This window comes from Lathyrus oleraceus, chromosome 5, assembly GCF_024323335.1.
Source record: "Lathyrus oleraceus cultivar Zhongwan6 chromosome 5, CAAS_Psat_ZW6_1.0, whole genome shotgun sequence".
Taxonomy (NCBI): domain Eukaryota; kingdom Viridiplantae; phylum Streptophyta; class Magnoliopsida; order Fabales; family Fabaceae; genus Lathyrus; species Lathyrus oleraceus.
Window position 1 is genome coordinate 14,119,336 of NC_066583.1, and position 17,428 is coordinate 14,136,763.

A 17,428-nucleotide genomic window follows, 5' to 3' on the forward strand; every position below is an offset into this window, starting at 1 on the left:
ACATGCTGAAGCATCTGGCTATCAACCTTGTGTGACTGTGTGTGCTGATAACTTTATGTGTTAGTAGTAGCTTCTGACCTTTGACTACTGAATACTAATTGTATGTGCATGCATGACTAACCTATCATGAATGATTGCTGATCGGTCACCATTTTCACTATATTTCTGTTGCTTATCCGACAAGAAACCAAGGATTTTGAGACATTGTGTACGCATTATGGTACCTTTAAAGTTAATTTTCATTCTCGTAAGTTATTTAAGCAATTTAATTAATTATCAGTTTTATTTTGTGTTTTTGTGATTTTACGCTTCGGTTGTCGTGTTTATGCCCTCCAGGTCCACAGAGAAGATCCAATGGACTCAATGCAAGAAAGTGGAAAATTTCGGCGTTCGAAAAAAGAAGATTTCCCAGTTCAGGAATCCTGACACGGCTACCCGTGTCACCTGACACGGGCCATGTCAGAAGGAAGGCCAAGAAAGTACAAGAAATGCCCAAAATAGTGGCCTGACACGGCCGTGTCAGGTCACCTGGGGTGTTTCAGCAAGGAAATAACAAGGCAGAGAGCTGACACGGCCGTGTCAGCCCAAAACGCTGATTTTCTAGTTTTCGGGCTTTTTCACCGGGCTTGAGCTGCATGGACGTTTTGGAGATTTCCACCTTCTGCCAAGGGATTTTCACTATATTAGGAGAGTGTCTACAAGAGAAAAGATCATATTGGAACGAGGCAAACATGATATTGTCAAACAAACCAGGATTATAGAGATCAAGGAATTCGGAGAATGGAAGGTTTTCATGAGCGGAAGCGATTGAAGATCCACGTCATCCAATTACTTGTAATATGTATTTTTTATCTTGAATTTGTTTTGAACAATATGAGTAGCTAAACCCCCCAATGCTAGGTGGGTGTCCCTGATTTAGAATGGTAATGAATTTGAGTATAGTTTTGCATTTATAATGTTATTTTTATGGTAACCTTTTGATGTGTTTAATGCTTTCTCTTTCGGACCAATTGAGATTGTTTTGTGGTTATCAATTAGGCTGGACCTCCATTGATAAGGTTTTCATAAGTTTACTCTGTAGTAGATATCACTTAGGACTAGGGATACCATGTATGAACTAGAGTGTTCTTGATATAATAAAGCTTAACTTCACCTTAATTGCCTATGGACATAGAAATTAGGGTAGATTGATTAAAGGTTTTCTCACCAAGGACTTGGGAGAAAATACCCTTGAGAACTGGTAGTAATTGATATTTGTTGATGCAATAGTGACTCAGAGTTGTTACAGGGATAAATCATACACCTTCCTTGGCATTGTTCCTCTTACCTTGCAAATTCTTATTTGCCTTTGCCTTTATTTTTATAATTTTGAATCTAAAAACCCAAATCATACTTTTTGTTTAATTGAATGGTAATTTGAACTCAATATTAACTTGCAGTCCTTGAGATCGACATTCGGGGAATTCCCCCTTTATTACTATAACAGGCAAAATAGTACACTTGCTATTTTTCCGATCAAGTTTTTGGTGCCGTTGTCGGGGACTGCCAAAATATAGAGTTTAATTTTAAGTTCAATTAAAATTTTGTTGCTCTGCAGTAAAATTATTTTTTTGTCATTTATATATTTTCATTCACTAATCTGTGTATGCGAGGAGAGCCCTCAGCAAAATTTCTTTTTGACACAGAAATTGAGAGAACCCTTCACCTGAGACGTAGAAACGCTAGATTGGATTCCAAAGAAGAAGTTCCCTCTGATCACTCAGATTCAGAAAAAGAAACTATGGCTGAAATTCCTCCAGTTCCACTGCCTCCACCTCAGGAAAGACTCCTAGGTGACTATGGAGGGGAAAATGCACAGGGTGATAGATTGACCATTGTCAACCAACCAGTGAATGTGACGAACTTTCAACTGCATCCTAGCATAATCAATCAACTTGAGAGAAAATCTTTCACCGGAAAGGTTAATGAAGATGCCAACAAGCACCTGCAGAGATTCTTGACCATGAGTACTACTTTGAAAATTGATGGTCATACTGATGAAGTAAAGAAGTTAAAAATGTTCCCGTTCACTTTATCTGAAGAGGCGAAAGAGTGGTTCTACTCTCTTCCAGCTGGAAGTATTACATCATGGAAAGAGATGGAAACAACTTTCTTAAATGAGTATTTTCTCACATCAGTATTTATGAGAAAAAGGTATGAAATCTTGAACTTCAAACAGAAAGATGGTGAGTCTTTGGGAGATACCTACAAAAGATTCAAAAGGGTCCTGGTAGCGTGCCCAACTCATAATATGGATCAGATTGAACAAATGCAGATGTTTATGAATGAGCTGAAATAAAGAAAAAATGGTTAATTGATACAGTAGTCGGTGGCTCAACAAATTTCTCAACAGCCACCGGTATTAAAAGGATCATTGAAGCGATAGCCGCAAATGAGCATCTGGAATTATATGATAGGTGTACAAGCAAACTTGAAGGAGTCATTGACCTGAAAGTAGAAGCAAATAAAATCCGTTTGGAAGATACAGTCGCTGCTGAAGTGGAGAAGAAATTGAAAGCGATGAATATAGGTACTCAACAGGTAGCTCAAATTCAACCTGCTCAGACCATCACTTGTGAAATATGTAATGGACCTCACCACACTGTGTATTGATTTGCAACTCCTCAACAAATTGAAGAGATAAAATTCTTACAGCAGAATAACCCCTATTCTAACACTTACAATCCAGGTCGGAAGAATCATCCAAACTTCTCCTGGAAAGATCAGAAAGGGAATGTTCCACAACAGGGTCAAGGTCAATATCAGACTCAATATCAACAACAACAGCAACAACAAGCTCCAAGGAAAGCAGAATGAGAGATTTCCATTGAAAATATGGCAGCTCAAAATAGGCAATTTGAAGAAGAGACGAGTAACAATCATAAAAACACCACCGCCTCTCTAAAGAATCTTGAAGTTCAGCTGGGGCAGATTGCACAACAACTAGCAAGTTCTCGAACACTAGGTTCCTTACCAAGTGAAACAGTTCAAAATCCAAGAGGTCGAGAAAATATTAATACTCTCACGACGAAAAAGAAAAAGGCTGCTAAAAAGAAAAAAAATTATATCTGAGGGCTCAAGCTGAACCTGCCAACCTTGCTATTCAAATATCTGAGGGACTCTGTCAGAGACACCAGGAACAACATCAAGCCCAGAACATACATTCCTATGGGAAGGTTGATCTTTGATGTTATGATAGAGAGCGACTTGGTGGATCATCTGAATCATCATAAATCTGATGGAAGATGTGACAGTCGCCACCGGAAGACCTCTGAACTCGAGAAATCTCAAGAGCATGGGAATCATCGAGAAGGTTCTGGTCAGGCCTTCCTTAGATACCTCCTGGGAAGCCTTGAAAGATCAGAGAAAGATACCCAATGGCCTCTATCTCTTCTCCAAGATAGATCCCCCAGAAGTGGTTATGCACTATCTATAGGATCTGGCAAACCAAGGGGTTGATATCTCAAACTTCTTTGTGGACTGGCTACCAGAACACCAACCGAATTTCATGAAGAGGATGCGAGAACCATCTGAAAGGAAGACGAAGAAGAAAGCTCAGAAGCTGGGAGAAACTTCTGTATCTAGACCTCTTGTGCCTCTGGTCTCCTTTTGCTTTCCAAGTAAGTCTCTGCCTTCCGACTCTCCCTCTATTCATTTAAGGCAACTGTCTTCTTTCCTACCTCTACCCTCCCCCATTTACACACCCTCTGAACCTACACCCTCCACCATTAAGCCCTCTGAAACACATACTTCTAACCCACAATCACTTCCCCTTAGAAAATTTAACCTCACCACCACAACTCTTCCCATATCTGAAGCTCAGATGTTCAATGAACCCATATCACCACCTTCCTCAACACCTTCATCCTCACCTCACTATACCATATCCTATGACTCTGAGCCATCTGACCCCCAATCTCCCACTCTAGCTCAACTTCAGGCTCGTGCCCTTGTTAAAGGTGAAATCACCTTTGAATTGTGAAGAGCTAAAAGATTCTTCCCGTTGGATGAAAGTAAGCTACAGCTTTTAGGGTTGGTTTTGGGGATTTTTTGTTTTTGCAATGAAAAAAAACTATGCCTCCTCTCTTTTTTCAATTTTCCTCTATTTCTTTGGGAAAGGATTTCCAATTCCCTCAAGTCATGTGGCCATGCGTACGGGATCCCCCCAAAGAAAGGTTGGGTCTCTCTCGTTAATTAGTGGCCTCCTTTTTGTCAATGAGAGACGTTGAGAACCTTGTTATTGGAAGAGCCAACTATTTTGTTTATCTCAAAAATCTATTTGTTGGCTGTAAAATTGGAATGTGACGAATCCTATGGACAAAGGCCAATTAAGAATAGACACGTGGCTTTGTTTTTGGAAGTAGATAAGGATCAATTGATTCTTTCTCCATTTACTCTTCACTCTTTTTTTTTTTTGAATAAATGATTAAAAATTAGATACAAATAAAAAAAATTAATCTAACTATTCAAATAATTCTAATTAATTACAAAAATCATTTTGGCAAAAAAAACAGAAATAAACTGACTAAAATGAATAAAAAGTCGGGCGTCAAAATACCCGAAAAATAAAATGGTTGCACCGTAATGATCAGTGCGAAATAAACTTCTCGGAAACATACAAGTTTTTATCAAATTTTGAAATGGAAAACACCCAGTTAAAATGCTCAGACGGATCAAAAAGTGACCAAAAAGTGACCGAAAAAATAAATCGAGCATACCAGATTAAACTACGCAAATCGTAGATTAATAAAACTGATGTATGCAAGCTTGATTTTAAAAAAAATTGTTCGTTGATTTAACACACATCTATCAATTAATTCAACCGGTTTGCCTGTAGATCCGAAAAATTATTTCAACTGATATTCTATGCACTATACGGTATGGAATGCATGTTATGCTATGTAGAGATGCAATATCTATGATGAATGTGGTGAATCGGTGAATCAGGGTCAAAATCGGGGTGTGACAGGATGTCAATACATACTAACTCAAAATGTTGCAATTGTTGCTCAAACTCAAAGCCCCTATTTGATTACATGATTTTGTTCCATAAATCCATAACAAGCTCTTGCATATTAGCCTCAACGTACTACTTTCACTTTTGAACTAGAATTATTTTTTTGAAATATGGAATACACATAAGAGATGAAATGAGGATGTGAATACAACTTCAATAGCATTCAATAAAGAAAGTTTTTGATCTGTCATCATGACCTTGGGAAGCAATTTCTCTAATGTGAATAACTCATTCGACTTCTCTGGTGCCCATGTAAAGTTTTCCTCATTTTCATGTTCCGTGTAGGCAAGCCTAACCGAGAAAGTCAATTTGGTTGAATTAGCACTAACGATCTCAAGTAATGGGAGTTAGTATCTATTGGTTTTGTATGTACAATCAAAGATCAAGACCAAATGAGACATTCTCAACAACTTCACAGAATCATGACGTGTCCAGAATATATCAACAATAATATATGATTTTTTCATGTGTCTGGTCTAACACATGTACTTCTCATCATGAATTATGGATAGTGGATGTTACATTTTCGTTAATGGGCCTCTGATAATAGACTAATAGGTCGGTTTTTCCTTATACATTTGTGTTGTGGGTCTTCATATTATCAACATCTCTATCTTTTAATACAACCACTAAGAACCTTGACGTTGTGTGGTATTTTTTCACGTTATTCACAAAATTTCTTTCATTCAGTTTTAGACGACCTAATATGTCATGATTCTCTCAATCCTTAATCAGGTCATGGTTGTGCATACCACATCTAATAAATATGTTCCAACCATTACTGTTTCGCAAAAATCTGAACTTAATTGGGCATTTAATCCTTTTACTACAATTGACTTGAGACAATTTCTAGATATTTTAGTTTTCTCCCCTCTCACAACCCATAATCAATTTGTCTTTCCTCGTTTTTGTCCATTTGTTGTATTAAAACAAATGGTAACAACAATAATACCATGTTGCCTCTTGATTGATTGTCCATGATAACATTTCAATTCGGGAAGGAAATATTTGTTTGTTTAAACATATAATGAATAACTCATATATACCACAACTCAATTAAAATTTTCAAAAATTCATATAAAACATGTAAGTAAAACATAACAAATCAATGGTGAAGAATTGGATAAAATATGTAGAACCACTAATCATCTCACACACATATAAGGAGAACATGCTTAAATAACTATCAAATTTTTAAGAAAATATATAATATAGCATATTTTTTAAATTTCTATTAAAACATAACCACGTTTTGAATATTTCAATAAAAACTCAAATTGGATTTTTTAAAAAATCCTGTAAAAATGCGTATTTTTTCTTTTGGATTAGTAAAAACTACTTGCTTTTTTAATAATACTATCGAATTTTGTATGTTTTAATTATTTTTTTGGAAATGAATATTTTGTCCAAACTGTAACTCTTAAAAAAGATAAATAATAATCAGAGTAGTTTTGATATTATTGAAATACGTGCAGATGTCAGGATCATCTTGAAGATGGAAAATTTTATCTCCCATCATTTATTCTCTTACCTATATTATATTTTTTTTTGACCAAAATGCTTTCATATAAATAATTTATTAAATGTCAAAAAATATAATAAAAATGTAAAAAAAATCTGATTATCGGAACCCTTTTACAAAATTTTCTAGTACATAAAATAAAAGTTAAAAATGTTTAAAAAGTGACTACCGAAACTCTTTTTCAAAGTCTTCCGGTACAAAAAAAATTAATGTTAAAAATTGACTATCGAAACTCTTTTACAAAGTCTTTTGATATACAAAATAAAAGTTAAACAAAATATAAAAAAAAATGATTATCGGAACTCTTTTGCTAAGTCTTCCGGTATGCAAAATAAAAGTTAAAAAATGTATTAAAAAAATGACTACCATAACTTATTTGCAAAGTCTTCCGGTACACAAAATAAAAGTTAAAAAATATTTTTAAAAACTGACTAACAAAATTCTTTTGCAAAGTCTTATGTTACACAAAATAAAAATAAAAAATGATTACCGAAACTATTTTGCAAAGTCTTCCGGTACTCAAAATAAAAGTTAAAAAATATTTATAAATTGACTATCAGAACTCTTTTGCAAACTTCTGCCACACAAAATAAAAGTTAATGTTAAAAATTGACTACGGAAGTCTTTTGAAATTTTTTACGATATACAAAATAAAAATACAAAAATGTAACAAAGTTAACTATCAGAACTCTTTTATAAAATCTTTTAGATCATAAAATAAAAATTAATTTTTTTAAAATAATAAATTAGTTAAATATATACAAGGATAAAATTGATATTTTTTAAAAAATATAGAAAAATAAGAATAAAGATAGGGATATGAGATAATTTTTTTTTTGAAATGATCACGCAGATCTTTTCTTTATAACACACCTAAAAAAAACTTATGGCCCAGTCCATGCTAGAAGCATAAAGTAGTCAGATTTGCTACTCAATATTGATAGTTAAGCGTTGGATGCAGGTTCAAGAAAACAAGAATAAAGTTTGGTAAAAAAGTTGAAATTCCACTAACAATCTCTTAACCTCACAAGCATACAACAATTATTCAAAAAACTTAAATACATAAATACATCATACATATGTAGTAATCATTCGACATAAAGCAACAACATCTTATTTAAATATACTCCACGATAGATTGGAGTTGCATTCTAACATTTATGCATTATATTTAGTGATACTTGGTCTTGGCTCAAAATCCTCTATGAATTCAACACCAATTTCATTGTTTCCATAAGTTAGAAACATTTGGTGTTGGTTTAAAATCCTCGACGCCTTTCTTCTTTTCTTCAGCATCAATGTCTTTGTCTCCATAAGGTGAAATATTGAGTCTTGTTTCAAATTCTTCAATGACTCTCTTATTTTCTTTAGCATCGATGTCATTTTCTCCATATGTCGAAAGGTTAGGTCTTGGTTCGAAATCTTCAATGACTCCCTTATTCTCTTTAGCATCGAGGTCATTATCTCCATATGGCGAAATGTTAGGTCTTGGTTCGAAATCTTCAATGGCTCCCTTATTTTCTTTAGCATCGAGGTCATTTTCTCCATATGCCGAAAGGTTAGGTCTTGGTTCAAAATCTTCAATGGCTCCCTTATTTTCTTTAGCATCGAGGTCATTTTCTCCATATGCCGAAAGGTTAGGTCTTGGTTCAAAATCTTCAATGGCTCCCTTATTTTCTTTAGCATCGAGGTCATTTTCTCCATATGCCGAAAGGTTAGGTCTTGGTTCGAAATCTTCGATGGCTCCCTTATTTTCTTTAGCATCAAGATCATTTTCTCCATATGCCGAAAGGTTAGTTCTTGGTTCGAAATCTTCAATGGCTCTCTTATTTTCTTTAGCATCGAGGTCATTTTTTCCATATACCGAAAGGTTAGGTCTTGGTTCGAAATCTTCAATGACTCCTTTATTTTCTTTAGCATCGAGGTCATTTTTTCCATATGCCGAAAGATTAGCTCTTGGTTCGAAATCTTTGACGACTTTATTATTTTGGTTAACATCAAAAGACTGCTTTAGTGTCTTGAAATTCTTTTCAGTGTTGGTGTTTACAAGTCCTTGAATATTTTCAGGCATGTCTTGGTCTTTCATTACTAGCTTCCAATATTCTCCTAGATCTTTTCTTGATTCTACAATTGCTACAATCTTTATTGCAAAACAATGAAAACACATGAGAAAATTGTCCAAAAGATAAAACAATTGTTATCTTTTTAATTTTCAAAAAAGATAAAACTTCATTAATCTTGCCCTAAATAAATAAAGTTAATTTAAAATTTTTTGTTGTGAATAAATAAAGTTAGTTTTCATCCGAAATATGATCGAAAGATAAGGCAACATAACCAACGATAAATTTTGCTGTAAATAAAAAAAAAAGTAAATTTTCATCTGAATTATTTGAAAAGCTGTCCCTGTAGTGACTATTCACCTGACCCATATATGTTTTCATGTTTTTATTCAGGTAGAGTTGTCCAAATGATTAGGTTACTTGACTTGTCCTAATCAAATATATATATATATATATATATATATATATATATATATATATATATATATATATATATATATATATATATATATATATATATATATTATATTTTTTTAGAAATGACATAGTTTCTGTCGCATAATAAATAGTTTATTTATTGATAAAAAATAGTAAATAGTTTCTTTGTGTAAAAAAATATTTAATAAATACAAAAAATTAGTCTCTAGTGAAATATTAATTACATTCTTTTCATTTGTACAATTTAATTCATACTACATGCATTATTTTTAATTTAATATATTCATATTTATGATGATAAAAAATCTATCAATATTTGATAAAGATATAAAAAAAAATTATTTCTATTTTTTAAATTAAAATGATCATATAAACAAATCATTACAAAAAGAAGAGATGAACTAATTAGGAGCATATGCAAAATTGTTCTTTTTAAGGGGTTCTACTCTGCCCAAAACTAATTTCCCATTTTACTTTTTATTTAAAGTCTTTTTGAAAATATCAAGAAAATCAGTAGATTAAAAAGAAACTCTCCTTCTTATTCTACCAACTTTAGAGAGTAGATCAAAGTTGAGTTAAAAAATAGGTTAAACTATTATTCCTTCTATTATATTCTATTCATAAAATCAGCCCTGTTATTTTATTTTTGAATAATTTTGATCTTTCATTCCTAATTTCAATCCAAAAAATGATGATGTGTAATTTTTTTAATGTGTCATTTTTTTAATGGTATGCCATGCCACTTATTAATTTTTAATTATCAAAGTTTTTTTTTTATTAATATTAATTTATATATTAGATTAATAATCAACATTTAATATATTTAATTAATTAAAAAAAATATTTAAATGTTAATTAATACAAAAGAAATTTATTGAGCATTAGACCCACCACTTCAACCCATCAGTTACAATAAACATTGTTTGTATTACATAAACACTCGAAATAAATTTGAGCAAAGCTAAGTGGAACATTATTCAAAAATCAAGAACATGCAAGTGACAAAGACCATTCATTAGAGCAGATGTTGAGATCAAAGATGCTTTTAAAATGCTCAAACACTTCAAAGCAAAAACTTCACATATTGACAAAAACATAATAGATGTTGATATCATAATTTGTTTTATTACCTACGCTTAAACAAAAACATGCAACACAACAAATTTCATGAAACTTGGAACATACATAGGAGTTTAGGGTGACTCTCATCAATGTTAATTTTGAGAGTGCGCAGTAATGTTATGTATTAAAAAAAATTATATCAGGATCAAAATTAAGGACGGAGGATTAAAACTGCTTAAAAAAAATATGAAGATTAATTTCGTAAATATAATATAATACGAGATTAAAACAGCAATTTAGGCCGAGAAATATAGATTATTAATTTAAAATTCAATTTTAAACAATAATATATTTTTTCAATTCCATAATTAACATTGTAAATAAATTATTAATACTTATTTTATAATTAAAAGTAAAGTTAGTTAATTTTTTTATGTATATTTATTTTTTCTCTATATTATCTTTAATTTTATATTATATCTTTTTATCTACGATAAAACATAAGTGTAATATTGCTAAATAGTATTAAAAATATTCAACATTAAAAACAAAAAATGAAGGGCAAGGCGTACGGTGGTGGCGCGACGGAAAGGGGAGGAGCGAACAATAGTCACTCAAGCGATTATGGAACAGCAAGAAGGGGATTATGAAAGGCAAGCTACAGTGGAATCACAAGAACACCAAGCAGGCGAACATGAAGGGCAAGACGCCACTCGTAAGGAAAAGGAGATACCGGATAGGGAATCGCCTAGGACGATGGAGAGCGAAATTGATAGGCCAGGGGTTGAGGAGCCAGAGACTATGAAACTAAGGAAACCCTGGGTAGATGTCATAAGAGGCAATAGAAGAATCAATAGAGAGGTGAATATGGAGTATACCCCACCCACGATTGTCGATGGCGAAGTGGAAGTAAAAATTGAAGAAGCTGATGTTGAAGAAGAGCTCGAGTTTTGGGCGAATTCGATTATATTGTTTGCTCTAGGAGAGGCTCTGTCAATGAATGCAGTCAAGAAATTCATGGAGAAGAATTGGAACTCGGTTTCGCTACCAGAGCTGTACTACAATGAGGAAGGATATTTTATTGTGAGATTCAGGAACCAAGAGGATAGAGAGCAGGTGCTAGCTCAGGGCCCGTATTTCATCTATGGGAAGCCATTATACTTAAGACAATGGAGCTCAGATTTTGAGATGAAAGAGGACATATTGCGTGTTATGCCGTTGTGGGTCACATTTCCCCAATTGCCCCTTCACCTGTGGGGAGAGAAATGCTTGGCTAAGATAGCAAGCTCCATTGGAAAACCAATTACAATGGATGAATGTACAACAAAGAAGCTAAGGGTCTCATACGCCAGAATGTTGGTGGAGGTAGATGTGACACAAAAACTTCGAAACAACATCAACATCAGGGATCATAACAACAAGCTTGTCCAACAATGTATTGAGTATGAATGGGTGCCCAAATATTGCCATAAATGCCTGAAAATAGGGCATGACTGTGCACTGAAGAAGCCAATGAATCACCAAGTCAAGAAGATATGGCAACCAGTTGGGAATATACAGAAGTCAGAGCATTCACAGGGGGACCAAACTCAAAGTGGAGAGGTTCAGACAATCACAATGGTAGCAGAGAAACCAGTAGATGAAGAGGGTACCTGCACAAACTGGACTATGGTGGCAGAAAGGGACAGAGGTAAAAGAGTAATGAATTATTCACCAAGGGAGCCAGTCATGGAAAATCAAAACACTTTCACACCCCTAAGGAATGGAGAAGGTCCTGTAGGGGATGATAGAAGGTTACGATGCTAGTGACTTGGAATGTGAGAGGAATAAATAAAGGAGCTAGACACAGGGAGGTATTTTCTTATATTACTTCTTTTAAGTCTCCTATTGTTGGCTTGTTAGAGACTAGAGTTAAAAAAGATAAGGCTGCTGGAATAAGAAGACATTATGATAATAAGTGGTGTTTTGAAGACAACTATGACAAACACTACAATGGAAGGATATGGCTGCTGTGGAATAAAGCTGAAGTGATAATCAGAATGATTCATGTTCATGAACAATTTCTGCACTTTGAGGTATATGGAATAGATAACTCCTTTCGTTATGTTGCTACAATGATTTATGCCTTCAATCAAGTGGAACATAGGAAAACATTGTGGAGCAAGTTGGAAAGTTTGGGAAGCAGTATGGATAGGCCCTGGGTGGTCATTGGGGATTTCAATAACGTCTTGAAGGAGGAGGATAGAATTGGTGGGCAACCAGTTAATTATGCAGAGTATAGAGATTTAGATGAGATGATGCACAATGTAAGCTTGTTTGAAAATGTATCTAAAGGAAGCTACTTCACCTGGTCCAACAAGCACACCCAAGGAATCATCCACTCTAGAATTGATAGAATGCTGTCGAACGTCCAGTGGTTGCAGAAGTATCCTGATGCTGTTGTGGAAAATTTGGCACCTAATATTTCTGATCATACCCCTGTCAAAGTTAGCGTTAGCCAACAGCAGATAAGAAAGGGATCGATGTTTAAATTCCTGAATTGTAGTGTTAAAGAGCCTACCTATATGCAGATTGTGAAGAACAGTTGGCAAGAAGAGGTTTTAGGTAATAATATGTACAGATTATGGAAGAAATTACTGAGACTGCAACCGATCCTGAAAAAGATGAATGCCCAATACTCAGACATTCAGGACCAAATCCAGAAAGCCAGACAATTGCTTTTAGACGAACAGAAGAAAATCCATAATAACCTGTTCGATGTGCAAAGTATCGAGAGAGTGAAGCAGTATACTGAGAATCTCATCCATTTGAACCAAACAGAGGAAAATATTTTGAAGCAGAAAGCCAAGGTGAATTGGCTACAACTAGGAGATGGTAATAATGCTTTCTATCATGCATACGTGAGGGACAGAAACAAGCAAAAGGGGATGTATGCTTTGGAGTCTGTAAATGGGTGTAGCCTAAGCAAACCAGAAGATATAGAAGAAGAAGTTCTGCATTTCTATGCCAACTTGGTAGGGACCAAATCCCTGAACCTGAGATGTATCGATATCACCACAGTAAGGAACGGTAAAACCCTTGATAGAGAGAGTGCTTGTCAGCTGATAAGACCTGTTGAGGAAGGGGAAGTGTGGAATGCTCTGAAAAGCATAGGCCAGAATAAGGCACCGGGGGTGGATGGATTCAACGCTTACTTCTTTACGGCGACATGGCAAATTGTGAAAAATGATGTGACAGCCGCAATTAAAGAATTTTTTCATAATGGAAAGATGCTGAAAGTGTTCAACTGCTCCTTGGTTACTCTTATCCCCAAAAATCCTGAAGCTAAAACTGTGAAGGAGATGAGGCCTATAGCATGCTGTAGCACAATTTACAAGATTATATCAAAAATCCTAACTAATAGACTGGGTAAGGTGATCAGTAAGCTGGTGGATGAATCACAATCTGCGTTTGTTCCAGGTAGACACATACAGGACAACATCATATTGGCGCAAGAACTGGTTAGAGGGTATAACAGGAAGAACATATCTCCGAGGTGTATGGTGCAGATGGATATCCAAAAGGCGTATGATACGGTTGACTGGAACGCTTTAGCTCAGATTATGCAAGAGATGGGAATACCTCAGATGTTCAGAAATTGGGTAATGGAATGTGTTACCACTACTTCGTATCGGTTCAATATCAATGGGAGACCCTCAAAAATCCTGGAAGCAAAAAGGGGATTGAGACAGGGAGATCCCATCTCCCCCCTCTTATTTGTGCTGGTGATGGAATACCTTCATAGGATGTTCCAAACCTTGAATAAAAATCCAAACTTCAATTTTCACCCAAAATGTGAAAAATTGAAGCTTATTGATATGTGTTTTGCAGATGATATTGTGATCTTTGCGAGAGGGGATGTTGGTTCATTACAGCTTATTATGCAGGTGGTGGAAAATTTTACAAACTCAACTGGCTTGCAAATGAGTATTCCTAAAAGCAAGCTGTTTGTGGGAGGGGTAGATGGCATTACTAAAGGAAACTTGCAGCAAGCAACGGGATTCTCTTTGGGGCAGCTTCCAGTCAAGTATCTTGGAGTGCCTCTTAACAGTAGAAAGCTCACCATCAACAATTGTCAAGGGCTGCTAGATAGAATGACTGTAAGAATTAACCATTGGTGTAGCCGTCTTTTGTCGTATGCAGGTAAATTACAGCTGGTGAGAAGTGTGCTGTTTGCCATAACCAATTATTGGATGCAAATATTTCTCCTACCCAAAAAGATCATTAGGCACATTGAAAGCATGTGTAGAAGATTCATTTGGGCTGGAAATGACGAGAAGAGTAAAAGAGCGCCGGTGGCATGGGACCATGTTTGTGATTCGATTGCAAATGGTGGAAGGAACATCATAGCCTTAGGGGAATGGAATAAAGCCACCATTGGCAAACTTCTATGGAGCTTGAGCGAGAAGAAGGATAAAATGTGGGTTAAGTGGATGCATAGTTACTACTTGAAGAATGGAGGGATGGAGGTTTACCAGCCCAACAGCAACAGTTCATGGTTAATGAAGTCCATATGTAAACATAAAGCTGAACTGATGTCTAATGATATTTGGGTTGAATTCCAGGCCAATGATATGTATAGCACTCGTAGAATGTATCAGCATCTGCGTGGGGACAAGCCAAGAGTCGATTGGAGGAGGTTAATGTACACTAACATGGCTAGACCAAGGGCTGTTTTTACTCTTTGGCTGGTCTGTCAGGACAGATTGCAAACCAAAGATAGATTGATGAAACACGGGACTTATACTGATGGGAATTGTCTGTTTTGTAATATGCAGGAAAATAGAGGCCATTTATTCTTTGAGTGTGCATTCACAAAGAAGACATGGAAGGAGATTCTCAACAGACTTGGGCTGGGATATATCCATATTGACTGGATAGAGAATACTGCTTGGCAACAAGCTAAAGGGAAGGGCAACAAAATGCGTATTTTCAAAGCTGCGCTGGCTGAAACGGTTTACCACATTTGGTGGGTGAGAAACAGGATTTGTTTCCAACAGGGGAGGAAGGAAGAGCTTCAAAGCCAACATGTTCATGACATCCTTATGGGTAGATTTAGAATGAATAGAAAATTGACAGCGTATTGTAATAGCCTTTAGTGGTAGTTGATTGTATTCGAGTCGGTTGGGGCCTGGATCTGAGGATCGGCGTGTACTTATCTGATTTTGGTAATAAAGATTATTATTATTCCAAAAAAAAAAAAAACAAAAAATGAATATGAATAAATATTATTGTCAAATAAAAAAAAAATAGAGAGAAGAATAAAATGCAACAAATATTTTAAGTAGTAGTTTCTGACATATAATCCAATTAAACACGAGTATGATAAATTATATAGAATATTAAAACGCATAAAAAAGAGAAGATTAAAAAACATCAGGGAGGGTGTGGGTGTGGGTTTTTTTTTAAAAAACTCCACAAAACGTGAACAAACAATTAATTATGCTATTTATCTCTTAAGCATTAGAGGGTACTACTAATATTTTTATTTATTTTATGAAAGAGGATACTATTAATGGAAAAGGATTGTGTATATGTAAGAAAAGTGAAACATACCAAGAAAAGAAAGAGAGGCAATAAAGCAAAAGCAGGTCTCAAACTCATCATCTTTGAGAATAAAACTGAAGTGTATGATTTTAGTTTTTTTTGATGAATGATTCCTAGAACTACTTGATCACCTATTTATAGCTGAATGAGAGATATCACGTGATCGACCACGTGCTTCTCTTATGCATTATGCTTTGGAGTTTTATTGAAGCTATCAATAATAATAGTATACATCCTAGAATATTACTATAGTCGTATTTGAAGTTTTTGTTTGTGTATAATGGTTGCATTGTATAGATGACTTTCTCTTTTAAGTATTTCTCATCACTAGACCTCATGTTTGGTGGTTTGTGTTGTTAGATAAAACCTTTAGATTGAATGGATTCAAGTTTAAATTGTGAACAAATCATTTTTTTCAAGTATTCTTAAAAGTTTTAGAATTTTTTATTAGAATTAATTTAATAATTAATTTATACAAGACATGCTTAAATACGAATATCAAATCTATAATAATAATTTAAGATGAAAGCAAAACAAATATATAAGTATGTATATACATAATTTTAAGATCTACGACATATTGATTTATTAAGGAGTATAAGAATATCTGGACGGATCAAAGAAAAAAGTTTTGTAGATACTGATAACGATAATCCTAAAATATAAAAAATGTAGAGACATGTGACTAACACTTGTTGGCTTATGGATCTTCTTTAACCGATATTCTTAATGTCTTAAACACTCTTTAGATGGGGAGAAGAGATAATATATTTTGTGTTTGGTATATTGGAGACCATAATATATATATATATATATATATATATATATATATATATATATATATATATATATATATATATATATATATATATATATATAAAAGGTGATAGCCAATTAGGATTCTTATATATATATATATATATATATAAAAGGTGATAGCCAATTAGGATTCTTATATATATATATATATATATATATATATATATATATATATATATATATATATATATATATATATATATATATATATATATATATATATATATATATATATAAAAGGTGATAGCCAATTAGGATTCTTATTATTATGAAACGGATCATTTTGACATTCACTCATATTTGAGTTCATATCCAATTAATTAATTAATTATTAAATAGAAAAATTTAATTAGCCTTTTAAATTTATTTGACCACTTAATCAACTAAGACTCTTAATTTGATAAATAACTAATATAATTAAAATATATATGTCCACATAATTATTATTAAAAAATAATAATTGATTATTTAAATTATAAAATATTTCAACAATCTCCCACTTGGGCAATATAATTTTAATAATTATATCACAATTCTTTATGTGTGCATCTGAATGCTATTTGTCTTTAGATTTCAACTTTACAATCCAATCCATCTCATACATTAATAATGGGAACACCGCAACTGTTGTCACTGACGTATAACGTGACAAAACCCCGACGACCACCACATCAATGTATTTGATGACATAGATCAATATGGATGAGTGACATGGAAATTTTATGTAATGTGATCTCTGAATCATACATATTTCCAACTGCCCCAACTGAATTCTTTATTAAGATCAAACTGATGTTTCCAAATTCAATATTTGCACAAATGATACAAAACTGGTTGTCACAATAATAACATCATAAACTTTATTTCTGCAGAAAATCATAAGAA

At 33.8% G+C, this 17,428-nt stretch overlaps 1 pseudogene; it reads right to left on the bottom strand.

Annotated features, from left to right (window-relative positions):
• Positions 1–7,543: 7,543 nt before the first annotated feature.
• Positions 7,544–15,826, bottom strand: LOC127084471 (organ-specific protein S2-like; annotated as a pseudogene).
• Between the last annotated feature and the right edge of the window lie 1,602 nt (positions 15,827–17,428).